The sequence below is a fragment of the Macaca mulatta genome, chromosome 17, assembly GCF_049350105.2.
Source record: "Macaca mulatta isolate MMU2019108-1 chromosome 17, T2T-MMU8v2.0, whole genome shotgun sequence".
Taxonomy (NCBI): domain Eukaryota; kingdom Metazoa; phylum Chordata; class Mammalia; order Primates; family Cercopithecidae; genus Macaca; species Macaca mulatta.
In genome coordinates, this window is record NC_133422.1 from 17,619,061 (window position 1) to 17,635,894 (window position 16,834).

The 16,834-nt window shown below is 37.4% G+C and overlaps 2 long non-coding RNA genes across 3 annotated transcripts in view; one reads left to right on the forward strand and one right to left on the reverse strand.

Annotated features, from left to right (window-relative positions):
* The window catches only part of LOC144336126 (uncharacterized), a 105,647-nt gene extending 89,662 nt beyond the window's left edge, over positions 1–15,985 (forward strand). The window contains exons 2-3 of one of the 2 annotated variants that reach the window (XR_013407620.1): positions 3,468–3,590; positions 14,708–15,985. This is a non-coding gene — a long non-coding RNA (uncharacterized LOC144336126). Of the gene's footprint in view, positions 1–3,467; positions 5,775–14,707 lie in introns of those variants that run through there. The other variant, XR_013407619.1, reaches the window with a different exon arrangement.
* Positions 4,108–7,762, reverse strand: LOC114673432 (uncharacterized). The gene is made up of 2 exons (XR_003724145.2): positions 6,585–7,762; positions 4,108–6,115 (listed from the first exon to the last, which is right to left on the reverse strand). It is a non-coding gene; the product is annotated as an uncharacterized LOC114673432 (long non-coding RNA).
* Positions 15,986–16,834: the final 849 nt, after the last annotated feature.

A 16,834-nucleotide genomic window follows, 5' to 3' on the forward strand; every position in this document is an offset into this window, starting at 1 on the left:
TCTATCTAATAATAATAAATATGAGGCCCAGGTAGATTATTTGCCTATAAATTTTAGTACCACATTTTCAGAATGCCACATTGCATGAGATGATATAAATGTATAAATCCATGTCTCTCTTACTTACCATAAACTATGCCTTATTTATCTATTAACAGAAGAAAATAAGTAAAAATCTATAATCATTATACTTCAAAGTAATAACAGTAAAAACAATAGCTGGAATTTACAACTTGTTTGATATGCGTCAGATACTGTTGTATGCACTTTAAGATTTATTTTTAATTTTTGTGTGTCCATAGTAAGCATATATACTTATAGGATACATGAGATACTTTGATACAGGTATGCAATGTGTCATAATCATATGATGGAAAATGGGTACCCATCTCTTTAAGCATTTTTCCTTTGCATTACAAACAATCCAATTAAACTCTTTTAGTTATTTTTTAATATAGAATTTAATATTGACTACAGATATCCTGTTTTGCTGTCAAATCTTAGGTTTCATTCATTCTTTCTATTTTTCTTTTTTTTTTTTTTGTATCCATCAACCATCCCTACCACCTCCCAAACCCCCTACTATCCTTCTCAGCCTCTGGATATTTTAACAATATTGATGCTTCTAATCCATGAACATGGAATCTATGTCAGTTTTTGGTGTCCTCTTCAATTTCTTTCATCACTGTTTTCTGGTTTTCATTACAGAGATCTTTCACCCTTTGTTTAAAATGACTTCTAGGCATTTAATTTTAATTGTGGCTATTGTAAATGGGATTATGTTTTTTATTTCTTTTTCAGATTGATCACTGTTGGTATATAGAAATGCTACTGATTTGTCTATGTTGATTTTGTATCCTGCAAATTTACTGAATATGTTTATCAGCTCCAATATGTTTCTTATGAAGTTTAGGTTTTTCCAAATATAAGATCATATCATTTCCAAGAAAGGGTAATTTGACTTCTTCCTTTCGAATTTGGATGTCCTTTATTTCTTTCTCTTGTCTGATTCCTTTAGATAGAAATTCCAGCACTATGTTGAATAACAGTTGAAAGTGGGCATCTTTGTCATGTTTCAGATCTTAGAAGAAAGGCTTTCAGTTTCTCTCCATTCAGTATGATGCCAGCTGTGGGTCTGTCATAAGTGGATTTTATTATGTTGAAATATTTTCCCTTTATACCTAGTTTTTGGAGGGTTTTTTATCATAAAGGGATATTGAATTTTATCCAACGTTATTTCAGCAGCAATTGAAATAATCATATGGTTTTTATCCTTCATTCTGGTGATATGATGTATAACACTGATTTATGTATGTTGAACCATCCTTGTATCATAGGTATAAATCCCACTTCGTCATGATAAATGACCTTTCCAATATGTCTATGAATTCAGTTTGCTAGTATTTTGTTGAGGATTTTTGCATCAATGCTTATCAGATATATTTGCCTGTAGTTTTCCTTTTTTATGTTTGTCTAGTTTTGGTATCAGGGTAATACTGGCCTTTTAGAATGAATTTGGAGGCATTCCTTCCTCCTCTATTTTTCCGAATAGTTTGAGTAGGATTGCCATCAGTTCTTACAATCACGGGGAAAGCGAACAGGAAGGAGGTATGTCTTATATGGCAGCAGCAGGAGGAAGAAAGAGACACCAGATCTCATGAGAACTCAGTCGCTATCACAGGACAGCAATGGGGTAATCCACCCCCATGATCTAGTCACCTCCCACCAACTCCCTCCTCCAACACTGAGGATTACAATTCGACATGAGATTTGGGTGGAGACACGAATCCAAACCATATCACAGAGTTTTAACTAAACATACTGCTCAGTCAGGTCAAAAGTACTTAAATTCAGCATGGGGCATACTGTAGAAAGTTCATCTTAGTCCAAAGTTCAGCTGCATAGCTGTATATCCCATTACAGTGTTAACTCTATGAAAGCAGAACATGTGTCTACATTACTTTTTTACCATCTTTCTCATGTCTAGAACAGTGCTTGGTGAAAAGTGTCTTTCAAATCAATATTTCATACTTTTTTGAATAGCTGACTATTTAATTATGTAACCACTGGTAGAAGGTATTTCACATGCCATGCTCTTGTTTGTGATCAAACAGACAAACAAAAAAGAAACTATTTTACAAGAATAAATTTGCCAGTTATTTTCTAATCTCCACATCCTCTTTGAGAAAAGTTGTTCTGAAAGCAGATAGGAACAATCGTTAAATGTGAAGCCCTCAATTGTATCCTACCCACTATTTCCTCTTTTCTGGTTCTTTTAGTGACAGCTGGCACTGAGACAAGCTCATCAAATAATAAACACATTTGGACATAAAGTTACATACACATTTTGGGCTATATGGTATAAACATTTAATAGTGATCTCTTTTTGCCTTTGTGCAGCTTGCAAATGGATCTTACAGACATTGTCACAGTGCTAAGAAAAGTAAAGTGCTGTCTTCTTCAAGCTTTAAAAAAAAATTTAGGTGACAGAAATTACTGGTGTAATTGCCTTAGAAGAAAACAACAAATTAAGTATCAGTCAGAGTAGTTAGTAGTCCGAGGAGCGAAGCTGCTCAGTTCATGCAGTTCTGAAATGGTAGAGGGGAAGGATGCAGAGACCCACAAGGGAACACATAGTTCCCCTGCATTCCTTTTTTTTTTTTTTTTTTTTTTGAGACGGAGTCTCGCTCTGTCGCCCAGACTGGAGTGCAGTGGCGCGATCTCGGCTCACTGCAAGCTCCGCCTCCCGGGTTCACGCCATTCTCCTGCCTCAGCCTCCCGAGTAGCTGGGACTACAGGCGCCCGCCACCACGCCCGGCTAATTTCTTTTTGTATTTTTAGTAGAGACGGGGTTTCACCGTGTTAGCCAGGATGGTCTCGATCTCCTGACCTCGTGATCCGCCCGCCTCGGCCTCCCAAAGTGCTGGGATTACAGGCTTGAGCCACCGCGCCCGGCTTCCCCTGCATTCCTATAGCATTTCCAGCTGCGTTGCTGGGTACCTGGGAGATACAGCATGATGTGTGTTCTTAGTTGAAATAAACCAGGTAATACCCCAGGCACCCCATAACCTAAAGTACCAGTAGACTGGTATCTGACCAGAGGCTCAATTAAAATTAAGAACTTGGGAGAGATGGGAGTAATTTTGTTCCTTTCTCTACACATTGAAGGGTACTTCAACACTCAGGTTGAAAATCAGAGATCAAATATATGAATATGTATTTGGAAACTGACATACTGGCTATTGAGAGTTTTAAAACAGAATCTATTTTGCATTAATAATGTATAGATGTTACTATATACTATTAGTAATAATAATTATGAGCTATAAAGTCCATATGTAAATGTCGTCTTATATGCTAACATACATTATACTGCAAGATAAAGGTAATTAGCCCTCTATATTCATAAATTTTATTTATATTTTTAAAAAAGATACTTTATTGTTTTTTGTTTGTTTGTTTTTTAGACGAAATTTCACTCTTGTTGCCCAGGCTGGAGTGCAATGGCACGATCTCGGCTCACTGCAACCTTCGCCTCCCCGGTTCAAGCGATTCTCCTGCCTCAGCCTCCTGGCTAGCTGGGATTACAGGTATGTGCCACCAGGCCTGGCTAATTTTGTATTTTCAGTAGAGACAGAATTTCTCCATGTTGGTCAGGCTCATCTCGAACTCCTGACCCCAAGTGATCCGCCTGCCTCAGCCTCCCTGAGTGCTGGGATTACAGGTATGAGTCACCGTGTTCGGCCCTATTGTGTTTTAATATTATTCCACAGTCCATCCTTCTCCCAGAGTCCCTCCTCCACCCCCAACACACACACTGCATAGTTCATGGTAATTTCTAAGTTGTATGTTTTGAAACAGACATATGGGAAATCAATTTCAAGCTTAATTATCATGGTCTTTTAACTGACAAACATTGCAGTGTTTATGCTTTCTTTACCTGGAATTTAAATTCAACTGCTTCTAATTAAAAGTAAAAATCCGGTAACTTTACTTTTTTAATTAGGCGTATTTTATGCCCTATAAATGCATTTAAATGATATTATCACAAGTTCACTATCTGACACTTTCCTTCTTCAACACATTTTTAAAATAAGGTGATGACAGTATCTTCCACAGTAAGATTTATTTTGAACAATTTTGAACATATGATTCACACAAAATTATAAAGGATTGTCTTTCATTCTCTTTTCCTTGTATCTAACTTCTAAGAACATCTATATTATGTCTTCTTACAATATGGAATCAGAATGTAAGGCAATTATTTCCAAATTTTGAAGTAGGTCACTATATTTTCCAGAAGTGAGATTATTAAAAATGTGATATTCATGTAGTTAAGCAGTAGAAAAAAACAGAACTAAGCAACCTTTTTAATTTAGAATATTTGTAGGCCTTGTCTATTATAACAATTATTTGATGTTTTTTCCTCATTGAAATACCCATCACTGGAATATTTTACCTAAATTTCTTCTAGTGAAATAAGTCATGCACTGAGGAATTTGGGAAGAAACACTTGATTTCCTTGCCATTTGATTTAAAATAAGCCCTTGAATATGACTGAGCAATTGTGCACTAAAGAACCTATGAAAAGACCAGTGAGGGAATTGTCACAAGTATCTGCATTTGCCAAGTTAGAAGTATGCTAAGAATATTAACTCTATTAATTCATTTGATCTCCGAATCAGTCCTGAAAATTGAATGGATTTACCCATTTTACAACATAAAAATAAGGTTTAGATTATTTCATACCTTCTCCAAGGTCAAGTGGTGATCAAAGCATAGCTGTAATTCAAGTACAAGTTCTGACAACCCCAGAACACTTTCTGCCATGCCATAGCCATCTGCTCATATGAATTGCTAACATATCCCTGGGAACTAGGACTATTCAAGTAGAGTTGCTTAAAGTACTTTGCTTTCCAAAATTAACCGACAGGATAGAATCATTTTTTTTATTAGAGTGTAACTGCAAATGTCTTTTCCAAATCATATACCACCAACAGGAAGCCTGCAGAAATTAATAATTGTGCCAGCTATCAATCTTTTCATGCATAAAATTCAAAATTTTTTACTCTGCCTACAGATGAAATGTCATTTTATAAAGAGCTAATAATATGTAGCTACAAGTTTGCCTGTCAACACCAATGAGCCAATAGTAGTCTGCAAAAGTTAAAATTGAGTATATTAAAATCATTTGAACATAGCATGAAACTACGTAGTTTATTTAAACGGTGTTAAATATCAGTGCAATCTAGTTTTACAATGAACCAGTGGCTTTTGAAGTGACAACATTATGGATAATTTGAATAAGAGCTTTTCCTGACGTACCTAACTACATAGATAAGAATACTGAGGGCCAGAGAGGGCAGCAAACTGCTCCTGCCTAGGTGGAAGTGGAGTTAATATGCAACCTCTTTTTCTTTCACTTTCAGCTATGAGATATTTTAGTACTTCATTTTTAATTCCCACTCTGTGTCTGAAATTGTCCGAGGATTATTCATTTATTTCTTTAAGTCTATTATGACTAATTCCAGAAAATAACTGATATAGCTTATAAATTTTAAAAGATGGAATGAACTTTAAAAATACGAATAAAAGAAATAAAAACAAGGCCAGGCACAGTGGGGCACAACTATAGTCCCAGCTACTGGGGAGACTGAGGGAGGAGGATTGCTCAAGCCCAGGAGCTTGAAGTTGCAGTGAGACATGTTCATGCCACTGTACTCCAGCCTGGGCTACAGAGTGAGACCCTGTCTCTGAAAACTGAAAAAATAAAACAAGGATTGAGTTAAGATCAAATAGACCTAGAAATGAGGCAACAAAAACTTGAAAACATACCTTATTTTAAATAATACATACATTATTTTAAATTAGCTTTCAGTTTGGCTCTAAGCTTTGTAGCACAAACACGGTAACTAAAATTTGATCCAGGATGCAAGTTGCTCTTATCCACAAGGTAAAAGAAGGCATCGTTCTAGAGAAGTATGCTCCCTTCTGCAGGTAATGATATTCAGGAGCTGATTTGCTCTAGCTTTAACCATGCAATGTGATACATTTGTGAGCATGTCTTCTCAACTTTGAGTCCGGTGAGGTCACATTCATATTTTGATATCAGCCACTGGGGAAGAATTTACACCATGGGAATTGGCAAATGCTACATAGAAGGGATTTTTGTCCCCTAGAAAACTGGTTGTCAAAGGTTGACCAGCACATCCCTACTTAAAGCTCTTTCCAGAACACAGACACACATATTAGGCCTGTCTTATAAAAACCCTCAATGTAGGCATGATACTTCAAAGATACAATTCAGTTAAAAAAAATATGTACCTGCCAGTGAATTATAGTCTGGATAACCTGATCTTGGTTAGTAGGAGTTAATCAAATTATATATTTTATAATATGAGAAAAATAATGGACGACATATACTTCTTTACATATTTCTTTCTGTAAGCTGAATATCAATCAGTATTAGAAGTAATTAATTCAAGGTAGTAGTATCTGACAATTAGCTGGTACCTAACTACATTATTAGGCAAATTTAGATCCACATGCCTCTAATAATAATAAAGCTAACAGAATAAAGGTACCTTAAAAGGATAAGAAATCGAGGCTTTCTTGCTCCTTATTCTTTCCTGGTTTATTTCCACTCCTTCAAATTGAATACTGAAGTCCTTGAACTCAAATAAATCAGAGCTGGGAAAGAAAAGCTGTTACTTAAACCTAGAAAACAAGCAAACAAATTCACTTTAGTAAACAGCTTTCTTGACTTCATAAAATTGTGTGGGTCTTGACAAAGACACCTAGTGAGATGATCGCTAGCATAGACATAGAAGGCTTCTTGCTGTGTGTTTTTAGTCCTTTGTCTCTTTGTGTCAGCTAATTCTCAATACTATGTGGGTCTATGGTCAACTCATATGTTTGTGTGTGTGTGTGCATGTGTATGTGTGATGTATATATATACACACATCTATATTTACTGTATCATATATTAATCATAAACATATACATACATTTTTAGGTTTGAAATATCAATCTACACTTTAGCCATAATGGATTATACTATATTAATTTTGAAGGTTATTACATCCATGTTTTGTGACGAACAACTATTAACTTTTGTGTTCTGACTCAAATGTCGTGAAATTCTTAGTTCTCACCTCTCAATTGTATAGGAGAAATATTTCACTCCCTTAGCATCTTATATTCATACATAGATCGTGTATAAAATGCAACTTGTAAACGTAGGTATCATCTTGTGCTCCAAAGGACACCATCCCAAAAGTGAAAAACACAACAGAATGGCAGAAAATATTTGCAAATCTTGTATCTGCTAAGGGATTTGTATCTAAAATATACACATAACTTACAACTCATTAAAAAAGTAGATATATATCAAATTTTAAAATAGGCAAAAGATCTGAATAAATATTTCCCCAATGAGATATACGGAGTCAAAAAGCAACTAAAAAAGTGCCCCACAATAGTAACCATCAGAGTAATATAAATCAAAATCACAGTGAAACCACTGTGCATACTAGAATGGCTATAATCAAAAAGACAAATAACAATAAATGTGTTGGAGAAGATGTACAAAATTGGAACTCTCATACACTGCTGGTGGGAATATAAAATGATTCAATCACTTTGGAAAAGTCTGTCAATTCTGCAGAAATTAAAAATATAATTACCTTATATATCAGTAATTCCACTTCTAAATATCTATTCTCAATAGGAATAGAAATACAAGTGCTCGCAAAAATTTGTGTATAAATATTCATAACAGCATTACTTATAATAGTCGAAAAGTGGAATCAACTCAAATGTTTATCAACTGAACAACTGATTAAAAATGTGATGTAGCCATACAATGGAATATTATTCAATAAAAGGAAATGAAGTACTGATGCATGCTACAAGATAGATGAAGCTTGAAAACATTATGCTAAGTGAAAGCAGCCAGTGGCAAAACAGCATATTTTGTAAGATTCTACTCATATGAAATATCCAGAAAGGAAAAATATAAGACAGGAAGTAGATTTGCTCTTGCCTGGAGCTGGGGCTGATGTTGAGTGTTAAATGGGGAGTAACTGCTAATGGGTAGAAGGTTTATTTTTTGGGCAATGAAATGTGCTAAAATTGATTGTGATTTTGTTTGTACACCTCTGAGAATATACTCGAGCCTGCAATCCTAGCACTTTGGGAGGCCGAGGTGGGCAGATCGCCTGAGCTCAGGAGTTCAAGACCAGCCTGGGCAACACGGTGAAACCCCTGTATCTACTAAAAAAAAAAAAGCCCGGTGTGACTGCACATGCCTGTATTCCCAACTACTTGAGAGGCTGAGGCAGGAGAATCACTTGAACCCAGGAGGCAGAGGCTGCAGTGAGTCGAGATCGTGCCACTGCACTCCAACCTGGGTGACAGAGTGAGACTCCATCTCAAAAAAGTAAATAAACAAATAAAACAATAAAAGTCATAGATACTAAAAACTACTGAATAGTACCATTTAAATATATGAACTGTATGGTATGTGGATTATATCTCAATAAGGTGTGTGTGTATATGCACACTATATATATATATACTCAAATCATATATATGTACATACACATATACACAAATCAGAGATAGGGAAGAAAAAGTATGTGTGTATATATTACACAAACACAGAGATACTTTATATATATAGTGTGTGTGTGTGTGTTATATATATAGTTCACACACATAGAACTTTATATGTATAACACACACACTATATATATATAATTCACACACACAACTTTATATAAATTTATATATTTATATAAATATATATATAAATTTATAAGATATATGAACTTATATATAAATTAATATATAAATTATAAATATATTATATATAAACATATATTTATATATAATATATAAAAATATATATAACATATATAACTTATATAAATATAAGTGTATATATTTATATATATTATATATAAACATAGATTTGTAGAAATATATAAATATAATTTATATTAAATATATAAATATTTATTATTTATATATAAATTTATATTAAATATATAAATATTTATATAAATATAATTTATATTAAATATATATTTATATATAAATATAATTTATATACCATTGTATATATTTATATACCATATTATATATTATACCATATACACCATATTATATAATATATAAATTATATATAAATCTATAGAAACTTATAGATTTATATATAACATATATATTATATATGTTATATATAACTTTATATATAACTTATTTATATATAAAGTTCCATGGATGAATGATAGTACTACACACACACATATATATAGTACATGTACTAGTATGTAATAGTATATGTAGTATACATATATACACATATGTAGTACTACCGATCATACAAGGAACTTATCTTCACTATCATGGTTATTCAACTTAATTTGAATCATTATGTTTCCGAGACAATCTCCCAGTTAGACAACATGACTTAGAAACAACAGTATTCATCTGAGATAGAGTAGATTTGCGTTTTTATCCTGGCCTTGCTGCTCACTAGTTGTATTGACTTTATACTTACCTTTGGCAAATTCCTTTACCTCTCTCCCTCAGTCTATGCAGATAGACAATTAGTAAACCTGACGGTTACTAAGATCACTTCAAGAAGTGTGATATATCATAGAGAATGTGGCACATGACCAGATTTAAATAATGGCCATTTCATATCCTTTTGGTGATAGATCTATTATTTAAGAATTAATGGGAAGCCAACATAGATACCTCATTCAATTCTGATCTGCATGTTAACATCTAGAGTTGCCAGAATCTAAGCCGAAATCAGTCTAACTCCTCCTTTCCAGTTGTGCACCACATATGATCAACTTTAGTGTATTAACAGAATTTCTCTGTGTGAGTCCCCAGAAGTCACTTGGATATGTGTATTTATTCATCAATTATTCATCAATTTCATGTGAATCAAAACTATGCCATATTGCAAAAATTTTATATACTCCCTTGAAACATTTTTGACAATTAGTCATAACTTCAGATAACACATTAGTTTTGAAAGAACTAAAAAAATGTAAAATGTGTTATGCAGTCACGTATAATTGCAACTATTAAATAGTTCATTCATAAGAATATAAAATGATGGCTACAGGTAGATATTTTGAAAATCTCCTTCTTCGACTCAGTATTATTGCAACTTTCACATAAATGGTCTGTTTATAAATGAGTTTTATAAAATTTTGTGTGATACTTAATTATTAATTGTTTTGTCTTCCTCAATGAAGCATAAGCCCTTGTAAGTCAGTTTGCATGTTTCAGTTTTCACCAGAATTTAGGATATATTTATTAAATACATTTATATTTAACATATATTTAATGTGCATGTTCTGTGTCCTAGTTACGTTGGCACATATTGGTTATATAATAGATTAAAGTAAAATGCAAACATGACTATGTTTTTAAGGTTTTTAATATATTTGTAAAAAATGTATTTGTGAAATGCTTAGTTTATTATAGACAAGTAACTAAAATCTACCAGAATAAAACACAACATAATTGATTAATATAGCAAAATGTTCAAAGTGTTTTTTTTTTTTTTTTTTTGAGACGGAGTCTCGCTCTGTAGCCCAGGCTGGAGTGCAGTGGCCGGATCTCAGCTCACTGCAAGCTCCGCCTCCCGGGTTTACGCCATTCTCCTGCCTCAGCCTCCCGAGTAGCTGGGACTACAGGCGCCTGCCACCTCGCCCGGCTAGTTTTTTTGTATTTTTTAGTAGAGACGGGGTTTCACCGTGTTAGCCAGGATGGTCTCGATCTCCTGACCTCGTGATCTGCCCGTCTCAGCCTCCCAAAGTGCTGGGATTACAGGCTTGAGCCACCGTGCCCGGCCTCAAAGTTATTTTATAGGTAAGAGAAAGTAATTTCATTTATTAAAATGAAAGGGATTGGGACATGACCCTTTTATACTGATTTGATATTTAAAGTAAAGAACAATGTCAATGAGGTTAGTAGAAATGAGTCTTAGCTTTGATTTTTATCACTACTGAGCTGTGTAATGTTGAACTGATAAAAGCCTCAGCTTCATTACGTGTAAAATGAGAAAAGTAGACAAATTTCAATATTCATCCTGCCTGTAAAGTTTTGATTATTCAATGGTAACACTTTTCTTAAAATATCCTTTTTTGGTTTCTTACAATTAACCTTCCTTTTATTTCCTGCTTCACTACTTACATTTTCAATAACTTTAGACCTTTCATTAGGAAAAGGAAAACTAAATGAAAATTACTTGTAAAAATATGAACAGGGACTGCAGAACTCTATGATGGATGGCATTTTCCTTCCTTCCAGAAAAATAAAAAGCAGCTCTTTTTTTCCTTGTTTATAAAAGGTGGCATGCCACAGCTGCAAAGCCAACTTTTGAACATTGAAATCGATTCATTTTGTAAGCCCCCACCAAAATATACAGAAGTCTTCCCCAGGAGATATAGCAGTAGGATTGTTTCAACTCACCAACACAGAATGGACAAAATAAATGGGCATGTGACTATGCACACACAGACTGACATGTTTTGCACTCCGTCATGTACCCTGCTGCTATAAAGAGAATCTATAATTTCAGGTGGTGGAAAAGGGAGAGAAGACATGCATATTTTAAAGGAATCATTACATTCAATCCAAAAATATATTTTTGTTTGTAAATTAAGCTTTAGACAAATTTAAATTTGCCTTATCACTATCTCCACCTTAAGCACACTGACATAGTAAATATCTAATAATCTTCATGCTGAAAAGTCCCAATTTAAAATTAAGGGTTAGGAAATTTAGATTTTGAATTATCAGTCTGAAGCCTGAGTTTAGATTATTTTCTAGCTCATTTATGCCTCACGGAGAAAAAAAAAAAAGTCAAAAAATATCTTATTCAAGATATTCTTGTCATTAGGATAAAACACAAAGTTTGTAATACCGCAAAGGAAAAATGAAAAAAAACAACAAAAAAAAAACTAGTTCATAATTGAGGAGGTAACTCCACTTATTAAAAACAAGCCTCAGTCCCTTACAACTGCAGACTTTCTTCTTATGGAAGATTCCTGTAGCAGCATTCTGGAACTCCTGCTTAGATTGAGGGCCAGAGATTCAAAAGAAAGTCTCCTATAAAACCTAGTTTAATAGTAGTCTTTGGGGTTCTACTGCTTAGATAATTTTCTCAAGTTAGTTGGTTAATGATAAAGCCTTGTATTCTCCACCTTAATGTCTCTGTGTGTTTTGTATGTCTCTGTCTCTCTCTTTCACACAAACACACACATGACAAACACACAGACACAGACACAAAACATCTGTTAAATACAAGCAGTTTGCAGATTAAAGAGTTCTACAATGAAAATTTTAAAACATACATGTTTTCGTATTTTATTCATTACTAATGAATATCACAATCACTAGATGTGATATTATACACAAGCAAACTAGCTCCTTTGAGTTTCCTTTTCTCCCTTCAAAATAGAAACACGTTTTCTATTTCTTCATCAGAGTGTTGTAGGATAATGTCTGATAGTACTGAGTGGTGAGAGTAAAAATCTTGGGTTGATGGATGCCTGCCTTAGAGGAGAAAAAGATAGTGATTCATGTTCTCAGTGTCCTAATACAAAGATGGTTACTTTTTACGAATATATTTTTGTCCGGGCGCGGTGGCTCAAGCCTGTAATCCCAGCACTTTGGGAGGCCGAGACGGGCGGATCACGAGGTCAGGAGATCGAGACCATCCTGGCTAACACGGTGAAACCCTGTCTCTACTAAAAATACAAAAAACTAGCCGGGCGAGGTGGCGGCGCCTGTAGTCCCAGGTACTCGGGAGGCTGAGACAGGAGAATGGCGTAAACCCGGGAGGCGGAGCTTGCAGTGAGCTAAGATCCTGCCACTGCACTCCAGCCCGGGCAACAGAGCAAGACTCCGTCTCAAAAAAAAAAAAAAAAAAAAAGAATATATTTTTATTTAAAGACCTTCTCTAATACAGTATCAGTGAGATGCATGTATAGCTTAATAAGTATAATCTACTAGATATTATTTAATTTTATTAAAGATTTATATGACTTTAGAGTCATAGTTCTTAATTTTAATCTTTCATGTAATTCTCAAGATATAAAAATAAATGGAGCTGGATTGAATATATTAAAAGCCCAAGTCATATGCCAAAGAATGTTTTATTAGCATTATATATTGTGTACTTTTATATTTTTTGTATTTATCCATTTCCCTTGAACCCTATTTTTTTCTAGGAATATATATATATACACACACACATATATACACACACACATATATAGATACACACACATATATACACACACATATTCATTATTATACTTTAAATCCTGGGATACATGTGCAGAACATGCAGGTTTGTTACATACATATACACGTGCCATGATGGTTTGCTACACCCATCAACCCATCATCAACATTAGGTATTTCTCCTAATGCTATCCCTCCCCTAGCCCCTGACCTCTGACAGGCTCTGCTGTGTGATGTTCCCCTCCCTGTGTCCATTTGTTCTCATTGTTCAACTCCCACTTATGAGTGAGAACATGCAAATACCATATTTGTTCAAACCATATAAGATTAAGATTTTAAATAGTGTCAGTTAAAGTAAATGGCTTGGATATAAGATTTTCCTTAATGATACAACAGCTAAAATATACACAATGACTGCAGGCATTGGAAGGCAACCAATGTGGATTATGGTCTTTGAAAGAAGGAAACATAGAAAGTTAACATCACACATATTCCAGCTTTCCCCAAAGAGCATTCACCAATTACTAAGCTGCTACATAGAACCCAAGATGAATGTCAATTTCACTAGGCAGAGGAGACCTCAGAGATTAGAGCTGAGAAGTGCTGACCTAGTTGAATCAAGAGTCAGGATTCCCCAGGGAGAGGGACATAAAAAAGGAGCCATAAAGTGTCCCCAAAATTTTTCTTGGGTTTTTGGCCAACTACTGAGATGTGTATATGTAAGAAGAGATTCTAGAAGGCCAAGCATAGAATAGCAGCTAGAAGCTGGAGATCATAAAATAAATCACAGAGGCCACACAGTATTAGGAAGATAGAAGATGACACTGGTCCAGCTATAGTGAAGACAATTTGATGAACAGTGAGATTTAACTAGAGATTCCAGTAGAAACACATTGTAAGGGTAAGACCTAGTTCCTAGGAGTAAGGGTCATGTCTCTTCTAGGTGTAAGGGGAAAGCTGAAATAACGTACCTTCAAAAAAACCTGACACCAACCCTTGAAAAAATAGAGGTACCTGGCTGGATGCAATGGCTCACGCCTGCAATCCCAGCACTTTGGGAGGCTGGGGTGGGCAGATCATTTCAGTCCAGGAGTTCCAGACCAGGGTGGGCAACATGGCAAAACCTTGTTTCTGCAAAAAATACAATAATTAGCGGGTTGGTGGTGTGAGCCTGTAGCCTCAGCTACTCAGGAGGCTGAGAGGCAGGAGGACCATTGAGCCTGGGAGGACAGACTGCAATGAGTCGTGATTATACCGCTGCACTCCAGCCTCAGTGACAGAACAAGACCTCGTCTAAAAAAATAAATACATAAATAAATAAAAGATTGCCTGGATTTAAGAACTTGCCAGAGAATAATTAACAATCTTTGGGGGAAGATAGTTACAGTTCAGATAATCTTTAATGTATCTTCCACATCTTCCACTGTAGGCATATAAAAAAATAAATAAAGATGAGCTCCTTCCAAGGTGACGGACTAGAAGCAGCTGGTGTGAGCCGCTGTCACACAGAGAAGAAAGAGTGGGGAGTGGACACTAGCTCTTCAACTGGACCATCCAGGTGGACACACTGGGATTCATCAAGGAAACAACTCAACACACAGAGAACAGAAGAATGAGACAAGACAATTATTCACTCAGAAGTGGCACAGAGCCGGGAGATGGCCCTCACCATGGGAAAATGGGGAGTAAGTGAGAGTCCCCAGGGAGCCACACTTCTGCCATAGACCTTTGCAACCCTGAGCCCAGGAGATCCCCCATGACACCTGTGCCCCACCAGGGCCTCTGGACTGACACAGACAGTTGCATGGAGTGTGGGCAGAGCTGCCGCTAGGCACACATGAAATCCTCGGAGCTTTTGATCCCCAGGCACCCTGGTACCAATGGCTGCGGCTGTGGCCATGGGGGAAGACAGGCTCCCTTGCATGCCCTCAGAATAGGGGCAGAATCCATGGGGCTAAGCAGTGGATGGACTGTGGGGCCCTTCTGCACTACCCATTGCCAGACTGGCCTGGGATCCTAGCATGGACACAAGAGCCCCACCTAGGCTCTCGAGGAACAGCTCTGCACTTCCCTGGCATGGAACTCCTGGAGGGGATGGGCAGGCTGCTCCACAGCCCTCACACCTGTTGCCCTCAGGCTTGGGAGTGAGTACAGTGATTGGAGACTAATGCAGACCCCCAGCACAGTGTACAGACTTGCAGAAAAGCAGCTGGACTGTTTTCCACATGGGTCCTCAGCCCTGCTACTCCTCACAGCGCCTCTTTACCTTGGCCCCCAGCACAACTACCCTGCCCCCACATAAACGCTTTGTCAGAGATGGCTCTGTGTTTCTCTGAGGAGAAAAATCCAAAAGACAATCCGGAAGCCTTCTGCTATTGCAGCTGCTGTGGTATGTCCCTTTCTGCCTTCAGGCTGGGGGAAAGAACAAAGGACTTGGTCCTTACATTGGCCCCTCCAGCACACCACCGCCACCATCTGGAGAAGAGCCCAGTCTCTCTTCCCTGTAAGTCTCCGCCCACCTCTGTTCACCAGGAAAGGCCCCTGGTTGGGGACTGCAGAGCAGTTGTCCTGCCCCCGGGTGAGACTTCCCGCTGCTGTTGGCTCTATATTTTCCTGAGGTGGGGCTCCCAGAAGCAATTGACATGCTCTCTGCCACCATCATGGCAGCCCTTACTGCACTTACTATACTCAGACTGGGGAAAGAACAAACAGCCCCATGGATTCTGCCCCTATTCTGAGGGCATGCAAGGGAGCTTGTCTTCCCCCATTGCCGCAACTGCAGCCATTGGTTCTAGGGTGCCTGGGGATCAAAAGCTCCAAGGATTTCTTCACTCACACTCATAGCACAACATAGTCACGATATGGAGAGGAGCCCAGTTCCTCCTGGTGAGCCCTTGACCTCCCACTTTTCACCAAGTGAAGCCTCCAGCTTGGGCTACCAGTGCAGCCACGCCACTCCATGGCTGAACATTCTCAGTAGCAGTGGCTTGAGTTTCTGAGGTAGGGCTCCCAGGGACAACTGAAAGCACCTCTGCCACTGGCACTGCAGCGGTACTGCCCCTGCTGCCCTTGGACTGGGGAAGGGGCAGAGACCTTGAGTGCTTAATCCACAAGTCCAGGAAGCTGCAGCTGCCTTAAGGAGAGGAGGCCAGTCTGTCTCCTCTGCGAGCCCCCTGCCACCGTTGCTCATCACCAGGCAGGGCCTCCAGGCGTGGGTTCACAATGCAGCTGCCCCAATCCCAAGCCCACCTGTCCAATTAGTAGTGGCTCTGCATGTCTCTAGGGTAGAGCCCCAAGAGGCAAGTGAAAGGCTCTCTGCCACAGCCACTGCCAAGGTCCGTTCCCCTGCTGCCTTCAAGCTGGGGAGGGAAAATAAAGCCTTAGCTCGCCCCTAGCAGCAGTGTGCAGCCCAGGAGTGCCAAGACCAGACCTTTAGCCAGCACTGGAGTGGGAAAGGGAGTCCACGCTTTCAGAGCACTGAGAGGGAGCATGGCTGCAATCATGAGGAAATACAGAGGAGCCACGTGGTGGAGCAAGAGCCCACCTACTGGCCATT